Below are 8,630 nucleotides of genomic sequence, written 5' to 3' on the forward strand. Positions count from 1 at the left end.
CATGGTTTTGGACTTTGGCCTTTGTTTCATTTTTGATTTCTGGATTGTGTTCTTGGTTTTTTTTTTCTGGATTAATCTTTCTGATTCTGGACTTTTGCTCACCTCAAGACTCTGGTTTTGGATTACCCTCAATTATTCTATTTTTAATTTTTTGTGACCTTGGAACCCATATCGGGTCCATTTCTTGACTAACTGAGTGGAGGACCAGCCTTACACTCCAGAACAATGCTACCAGAGCATGAAAGTTAGACCACATCATTCCTATTCTAGCAAAGCACAATTGACTCTCTGTCCACCAGTGAGAGGTTTTTAAAGTATTGCTCCCTGGTTTTTAAAGTTTTAAAAGGTGAAGGTCTCATCTACCTCACCAACCTTCTTCTTTTTCAAACTTCACCCCAGTCTTTAAGATCAGGTCAGTTTAATCTGTTACAGGTCCCCAGAACCAAACTACCTGTACATGCTCCTTTCTTGTGGAATAGCTTTGTTGATTATCTCTGACAAGCAGTTTCAACTGCGATGTTTAAAAGAGGTCTTAACATTTTTCCTACCAACAAGTCTACTGTAGCTGCAATGCTTGTTAATAAGACATAATTAAGTGTTGCTATGCTTTCCTAAATGAGGCCCCATCTATCTCTACCTCATCTCTGTGGTGCAGCCACGGAGAAGCTATTCATGCAGTCTGATTTAAAGTGTTTTCTTTCTGATAAGGCTCCTAAATGGAGATGCACATAGCTACACTTGGCCATCATGATCAATGGTCATCCCTGGCGCCTATCTGTCTATGGAATTCCTGGGGACATCTGGATTGCAGTCCTAGGTGTCAGGGGTCATTGACTTGTCTCTCACCTTAGTCAACCAATCAGGGACTTGCAGGTTATGGTAACCCCACGTGGGTCTCTAATGCCCGACAAACTCTCAACCAATCATCGCACATCTGTGTCTTGGTTAAAACAGCGGCACAAGCTCAGGTCTTTGCTCTCCTTGGCCATCCTTTGCATACCCTCAGAGACAATCACGTGACAGCCAGTGTTGTCTGCACTGGGACTTGAACTTTGTTTTAAGCGTGAAGGCCGAGGACCCCGTACATACTCAGACAGAATTCTGCAACGACCAACTTGAAAGCTCCACTTGATCAACGGCAACCTACAGTTGGACCCTCGTTGACAATCTGGATAGTTTATTCAGAAGTAGTGCAGGACCGGGAACGAACCAGTCTTCTTCCCGTCCAAAGAGTGACTTGCATGGACCCGCAGTCACCCTCTGTGCATAGAGACTTTCTACTAGTCAGCCAGACTACTAGTAGACCCCTGGGAGAAATGACTATACTGTGCGCCACAGTTAGATTCTTCCCTCTATCCTACTACAAGCTGCACCTCGACTGGTTGGCCGGTAGCCAGAGAATGCCAAGATGACGCCTATTGGACAACCACTGCGACAAAGTTTGCAACAGAGCCTGTCAGCTGGTTTTGGTGTTCGTGCCGGGAAATCCAAAGTCATACACAATGGATAAGTAAACCCAATGTTCTACATTGCATCTCGAGAATTTAATTGTTACCTCAACACAAGTTGTTATCAATTTAATTCATGAGTAATGTATTTACTTTCGAGTATAGTGTAACAGTGGTTAATGAGACTGATTAATAATGTGGTATAGCCAAACAGTATACTAAAGTATATCCTGTTGTGTATCTCTGTGTTTGAATCTCTTCAAGATTATATACAGATGCAGCCATTCAAAGTGTGTGGCACAGACACGTACCACGGGTAATTGGCTACATCATCTCGCGTCATCACGCGCCATACCGCGGAACGTGATTGGTTGACCGACAGGGGCAATCGTGGTGGATTGGTCGGTCGTAGAAAGATTTAAATGTCTTTACTGTGCCCGTTTTAGTATTGCATATTTATATGGAATTTTACCACTGAAGGGAAATCTTAGTAGCTGAGCATAAAAAAGAATAGGAGCATATCGCGTGTGAAGGCCATAAACGATATTAATTTTGGAACATAAATATACAGTATTACAGTATATGGCTGGTCTAGGTACTTTAAAGGAAAAATACACACCAGTATTCCAATTCTCCCTAAACATTTTAAGCATCGAAGTCTTTAACTAACATGTAAAATAAAAAAAAAGTGGTAGTTTTAAGCTTTTCTGCGAATACGCTCGATACCGGAGTCAACAAGCATACTTTTAGAATTTGATTAATAGGGAATATAATATGGAATCACGTATCTAAAGAAATTAATAACGATATAATTATATTCATGTACTGCAACACAAGAATAGTATGCCCCACTTATAAACCACAGGTTGGGTGTTCAAATCCAGCTGGTGCTGTGACTTTTATTTTAACAAACATTTCTTTGAAAAAATAGAATAGCAATATTATGGACAATTAATTGACAATAAATATAGAAAAGCACATATAACATTTGGGAAATTTGGTTTCTGTCAAAGCGCAATGAAACCTATAACTTGATTCTTATGGATGCCCGGTCCCGCCAGGGATTAAAAAAAAACATGCAATCACGTATCTAAAGAAATAACAGTATAACTATGTTCATGCACAAACAGTAGCATGTTACATTATTAATTTGGGTGTCTCCTCTTGCCAGAAAGCTCTAAATTGCATTTTAAGTGCGGTTTTTGACTTTTTTTAAATTGCAACCCATAAATAAAGCTGATACTGTTTAGACTTTTAATTATTTTAAACTGTATTACAGCAGCACAATGCACAATGCAACATAAATCGCTACCTTTGTCTTCTGCGTAATAATGTTCACCTTTCTGTCCATCCAGCAAATTAACAATAGTAATAATAATGAACTTTATTGTATATAGCGCCTTTAAAGGTGGCTCCTCAAAGCGCTTTACAGGATAAAAACAATAACAACAATACTGTTAGGCTGGGCAAACGATTTTTATTTTTTTTTAAAAAAGAAATCAAAAATGAGATATAATGATGTGTTCCGGCTTAGACATTGCACGACTTTAAAACCTATAAAAACAGATTTTGAGAGTTAATAACCACTTTTTATGCGCAAAAAACGGGTGATCTTTTGCAGCTGTTTCACTGTTTTAAATAAATAAGAAATTAGATTGCTCATAAATCACTTATTCTTATTATCACAGAGTAATTGTTCTCTGAAAATCCTCTTTTTCTTGTTCGTTTTGGAGACCTTGATCGACACTGATTTGAGATGTCAGAATGGATTTATTTTCTGTGTATTTCTGTGTGCACATTTCCTACATTGCTTTGTTTGTCAAGATTTTAACTTTATATTTAGGCTCAGGATTTATGCTAACACCTAGCTTTCTTAACGCAAGAAGTACTACCGTAAGTAAGTACTGTACTTAAATACTACTGTAAGCAACAAAAAGGGGTTTTGGAGGGGGGGGGGGGTGTGTCTTTCGCTGGAAGACTCGCCCCCTTCTACTTTGAAAATACCTGTGAAACCGGTTTAATTCGTCACAGCCAGCACTCCCGCCGAGAGTGATGAAAACCGCGCTGCACCAGGCGAATGCACATAATGTTGGGCTTTTGGGCTCAGGTGGATTTGCGCCGTACAGTTCAACCTGCGGTACTGCTGTGTACTGTACATACAGTACGAACATGTGTTATTTTGAAATATAAAAAATGTCAGTATACTTTAGTATTCATAATATTTGCTATTTTAGTTTTTCAAAGAAGTGTTTTTGTTAAAAGAAAACTCATACAGTGAAATACAATATTGAAAGGCTCTACTGTACACAGAGAGGGGCGGGATGGGGGAACAAGCTGCCCAGCCACGTGGTGGAAGCTGATACCCTGGATTCTCTCCAGACACAGCTGTATGAGTTCCACCAGCCAGGACAGGAGGCTCTACTGTACACAGAGAGGGGAGGGAGGGGGGAACAAGCTGCCCAGCCACGTGGTTGAAGCTGATACCCTGGATTCTCTCCAGACACAGCTGTATGAGTTCCACCAGCCAGGACAGGAGGCTCTACTGTACACAGAGAGGGGAGGGAGGGGGGAACAAGCTGCCCAGCCGCGTGGTTGAAGCTGATACCCTGGATTCTCTCCAGACACAGCTGAATGAGCTCCACCAGTCAGGACAGGAGGCTCTACTGTACACAGAGAGGGGCGGGAGGGGGGAACAAGCCGATACCCTGGCTTCTCTCCAGACACAGCTGGATGAGCTCCTGCAGTCAGGAAAGGAGGCTCTACTGTACACAGAGAGGGGAGGGAGGGGGGAACAAGCTGCCCAGCCGCGTGGTTAAAGCTGATACCCTGGCTTCTCTCCAGACACAGCTGGATGAGCTCCTGCAGTCAGGACAGGAGGCTGTACTGTACACAGAGAGGGGTGGGAGGGGGGGCACAAGCCGATACCCTGGCTTCTCTCCAGACACAGCTGGATGAGCTCCTGCAGTCAGGACAGGAGGCTGTACTGTACACAGAGAGGGGCGGGAGGGGTGGACAAGCCGATACATACTCTTAGAGTTTGACTAATAGGGAATATAATATAAAAATATAGTACTAAAAATAAGATACACTCTACAGACATTCACAACAGCGACTGTCACAAGATAAGACACAGCGACTCAGACACCCGTTGAATGGAAAGGGGCACTTTAATTTTCTGTACGGCTAATATTAAAGCCAATACTTTAATATTCTTTTCTGTATGTTTATCAATAGTGGGTACTGGCCTAATTCGGCCCTGCACCCGTTGTTAGGTGTTTTTCTCTGCACACGGAGGACGTTTCTACAGATCTCCATGTGCAGAGTTTCTGTGGGATGTTTGTCCCATTGAGTGTACTCCTGGTCTGTGAGGGGACCCCACACTTCACTGCCATATAGAATACACTTTCAAATATTTGGAGCCAGATTCTTGTTGGTTGATTGATGTTGAAGAGCCTCCTTCTTATTGCGTAGAAAGCCCTGAGTGCTTTCTCCCTCAGTTCCTTCACTGCCAGGTCAAAACTTCAAGATGAGCTGATGGTACAGTATATGTGATACAGTATGTGATATGCCAAGATCTGTGTAGCTGGATGAGTGCTCCAATGTGTTGTTGTTAAGTGTGAATTTGTACCTGTTTCCCTGAGGTCTGGCTTTTTTCTGGAAAACCATAACTCTGGTCTTGTCCAGATTGACTGTCAGCGTCCAGGTCTGACAGTGCTGCTCCAGCAGTGCCAGGTTCTGGCGCAGCCCCTGTTCTGTGGGCGACAGCAGGACCAGGTCATCTGCATAGAGCAGGAACTTGATTTCTGTGTCGTGTACTGTGAGACCAGGAGCCGCAGACTGTTCCAACATTCCTGCTAATTCGTTGATATAGATATTAAACAGTGTTGCTCAGGCTGCAGCCCTGTCTCACCCCACGGCCCCACGGCCAGTGGTGGTGATGTAATTAATAAATCTTTAATAACCAGTGAAATCCAGGAAACACTTAATGTCCTTTTTGAACTTTGGAAGGGAAAGACAGAAAGCCTTAAAACCTGTTAAGTTCCCTAAAGCTTTCTCAGTCAGGTATGAAAGTTTGCCCACACACCACCCACACACCCTGCCCCCTGACCCTGTTTTGCGTCAGGGAAGACGAATACAAACCTATTTCCCTTTGAAACTCATCAGAAAAGACACACTCACCATAGCTTGCACAACTACTGTATAACTAAAAAAGACCTCTTCACTGTGTGAAAAAACAACCTTTATAAGTTTATGCAGGTAAATAATTGCTATTAGGAATGACTTTGTAATCTATTAATGTTAGATTTAAAAAAAAAAACATTGCCCAAGTTAGAAAGCATCTTGCATTACATTTCTTGAAAAATAATTTTATTTCGAGAGACTGGATAAGTAATTTGAGTGTTTTTTAACTTCCTGAAAAACAAGTAATAATTTAACAATATATGTAAATGTTTTATGATATGTCTATGTTGTGAATGTCTGTAGATTGTATCTTATTTTTAGGTTTTGTTTTGTTTAACGTTCATTTTATAAGGGAGAGTGTCATAGAGACAATTCCCTTAACCCCCATCTTGATTTAAATACTTTTATTTTTTCACAATCTGGCGATGCCACAGAATTCACAGTCGCTGCAGCCAAATGGCCTTGCAGATCAGAAAATCAAGGAACAAAACAATTATTGCGCCCGGCTCCTCAATGGGATAGCTTTAACGTGCTTATGTGTTGGTGTAACAGTCTGGGTGTGGCAAGCTTCTAATGTCTCCCGACTTCAGCGAAAGGAACCCGTCTTTCATTGGAAGACAATGAACACATTCTAACCGTACATGAGAATATAGCATAAATACACCAAGGGATTGGGTGAGTTCCCATCACAAAAAAAAAACTGCGAGCCTGCACTACAGCGACCATAGTACAGTATGGAGACCAAGAGCTCTTATGGGAATAAATGATGTGCTTCTGCTGCCCCAGCTTGCAAAGAGCGAAGGGTAAGCAAATACAGCAGGCTTCATCTGAAATATGCGATCATAGCGCATATTACAAGGTATTATTGCCGTTTGGAATTATACATTAAATTATAAATATTTCTTCGCAGCCTGTTCTTCAGGAAAACACCGCATGGGCGAAACAATCTTCAAAAACTACCAGGACAGTAAAAAAGAAAGCAGTAAGACAGATGAAAATAAGTTTTTTTTTACGTCTGTTCCGCAACTGATGAATACTATTGTGTGACTTTATTTCTTACATGAATTATGTTATTTTGCCACAGGCTGTGGGTCTCTGCTCTCGGCCAATGGCCAGGGTGCCAACCTGTAGAAGCAGCATCTCTTTGGAGACTTTTCGTCAGCAGCGGGAGCAGTACGACACATTACTGGGGAGGATTGGGAGGTTAGAGACACTCCTGAAGATGCAGAAGAAGGAGACAGTATGTTCCGGCAGTCAAACGGTAGAGCAGCTGTCTCCCGATAAGTGCCTCTCCCCGCTGCGCAGGTTGCAATGCCTGGCGGAAGCTCTGCCCCCCACAGAGCACACACCGCCTCAGGACACTCCATCCCGGCCTCTCTGCTCACCACCGCGTAGGAATTGGCTGATGCTGTCCCCGCCGTCTAACTCCCCTCAGGAAGCACCGTTTACAGAGCGGAATTCACAGATGCCAGTGGGACGAACAATTCTCCCAGATATCCAACTGTTGCCCATCACTCAAGAGAAAGAGGGGGGGTTGTACTTGCAGTGCATCGGTATAGATGGGAAAGCGAGAGCCGACTGCTACGCTGCCCTCGTGTTTCGAAATCTTGTGACTTTTGAAATTTAGTGGGGGTTGACCACATCGGTAAAGTTCGATGGGTCCAGAGGCAAAAGTGCCTTGCCTTGCAATCTCCGAGAAACCATTAATAGCATGGTGAATCGGAGATTCTCAACACTTACTTCGTGCGACTGGAAAATAATTTGTGATCGGATAAATGAAATGCTTCGAAGAAGGAGGTGCTCTTTTCCTCTAGTTTAACAGTCTGTCCGGAAACAAAACATTCCTGTTAAACAAGAGGAATGTAAAAAAAATGTACAAAAGTAAAAAAAACTATTACTTTTTGACAATTAAAACCGGTGTGTGTGTCTCTCTCTCTGCTGGCGCGCGGGAGAAGTGGGGTGCTGTGCCAGCCGTACAGCACATTAAAGTGTCCCTTTCCATTCAACGGGTGTCTGAGTCGCTGTGTCCTATCTTCTGACAGTCGCTGTTGTGAATGTCTGCAGAGTGTAGACATTGTGTAGTGTAGTGTAGTGTAGTGTGTGTGTCTCTCTCTCTGTCTGTTGGCGCGCGGGAGCGGTGGGGTGCTTATCATTCTCAGTGCATAACAAGGAAGATTAATAAAGATAAACATAATCTCATGGCTAAATAGTCAAGTCTAGCCAAAAGAGAAAACATCAACTTTATTTAAACTCCAACGACAGTATTAATGGTTTTTAATCACCGTTTCAGGAAGTTAAAAAACACTTGAGTTACTTATCCAGTCTCTCGAAATAAAATTTAGAGAAAAAAACACATTGCCCGACGTTAGAAAGCATCTTGCATTACATTGCTTGAAAAAATAATTTTATTTTGAGAGACTGGATAAGTAATTCAAGTGTTTTTTAACTTTCCTGAAAAACAAGTAATAATTTAACAATATGTGCAAATGTTTTATGATAGGTTGCTGTTGTGAATGTCTGTAGAGTGTATCTTATTTGCCTATCCTGACTGGTGTAGCTCATCCAGCTGTGTCACTTTGGATAAAGGCACCGTCTCTTTCAAGACAACGATCCGAAACACACAGCAGCAAGGGCGAGGCTTATAGCAGAAGGAGTGAACTGGGTGAAAACTCCAGCTGAATCCCCAGATTTAAATCCGATAGAGATGGTTTGGCATTCGCTGAAAGACTATGTTCAGAAAACTTCTAAACCCAGCACAAAGCAAGAACTGATCAAAGCAATCTACAAGTTCTGGGAGGAAGAACTGACAGAACAAATTTGCAACAATTTTATTAACAGGCTGTTTCATGTTCTTCCTAGGATTGTTGAGTGGGTGGGGGGAATTCGGGAATGTGAGTCTGATTAAGAATGAATAAAACCATTTTATTAAAAATGCGTTTGCGTTTGTCTGGGTGCTGACAAAATTAAAAACAATTACTTTTTGACAATGAAAAACTGTGT

At 42.1% G+C, this 8,630-nt stretch overlaps 1 pseudogene; it reads left to right on the forward strand.

Annotated features, from left to right (window-relative positions):
• The first annotated feature begins 6,738 nt into the window (after positions 1–6,738).
• On the forward strand, positions 6,739–7,449 carry LOC148836340 (uncharacterized; annotated as a pseudogene).
• The last annotated feature ends 1,181 nt before the right edge of the window (positions 7,450–8,630 follow it).

The sequence above is a fragment of the Atractosteus spatula genome, chromosome 4, assembly GCF_055471065.1.
Source record: "Atractosteus spatula isolate fAtrSpa1 chromosome 4, fAtrSpa1.hap1, whole genome shotgun sequence".
Lineage (NCBI taxonomy): Eukaryota > Metazoa > Chordata > Actinopteri > Semionotiformes > Lepisosteidae > Atractosteus > Atractosteus spatula.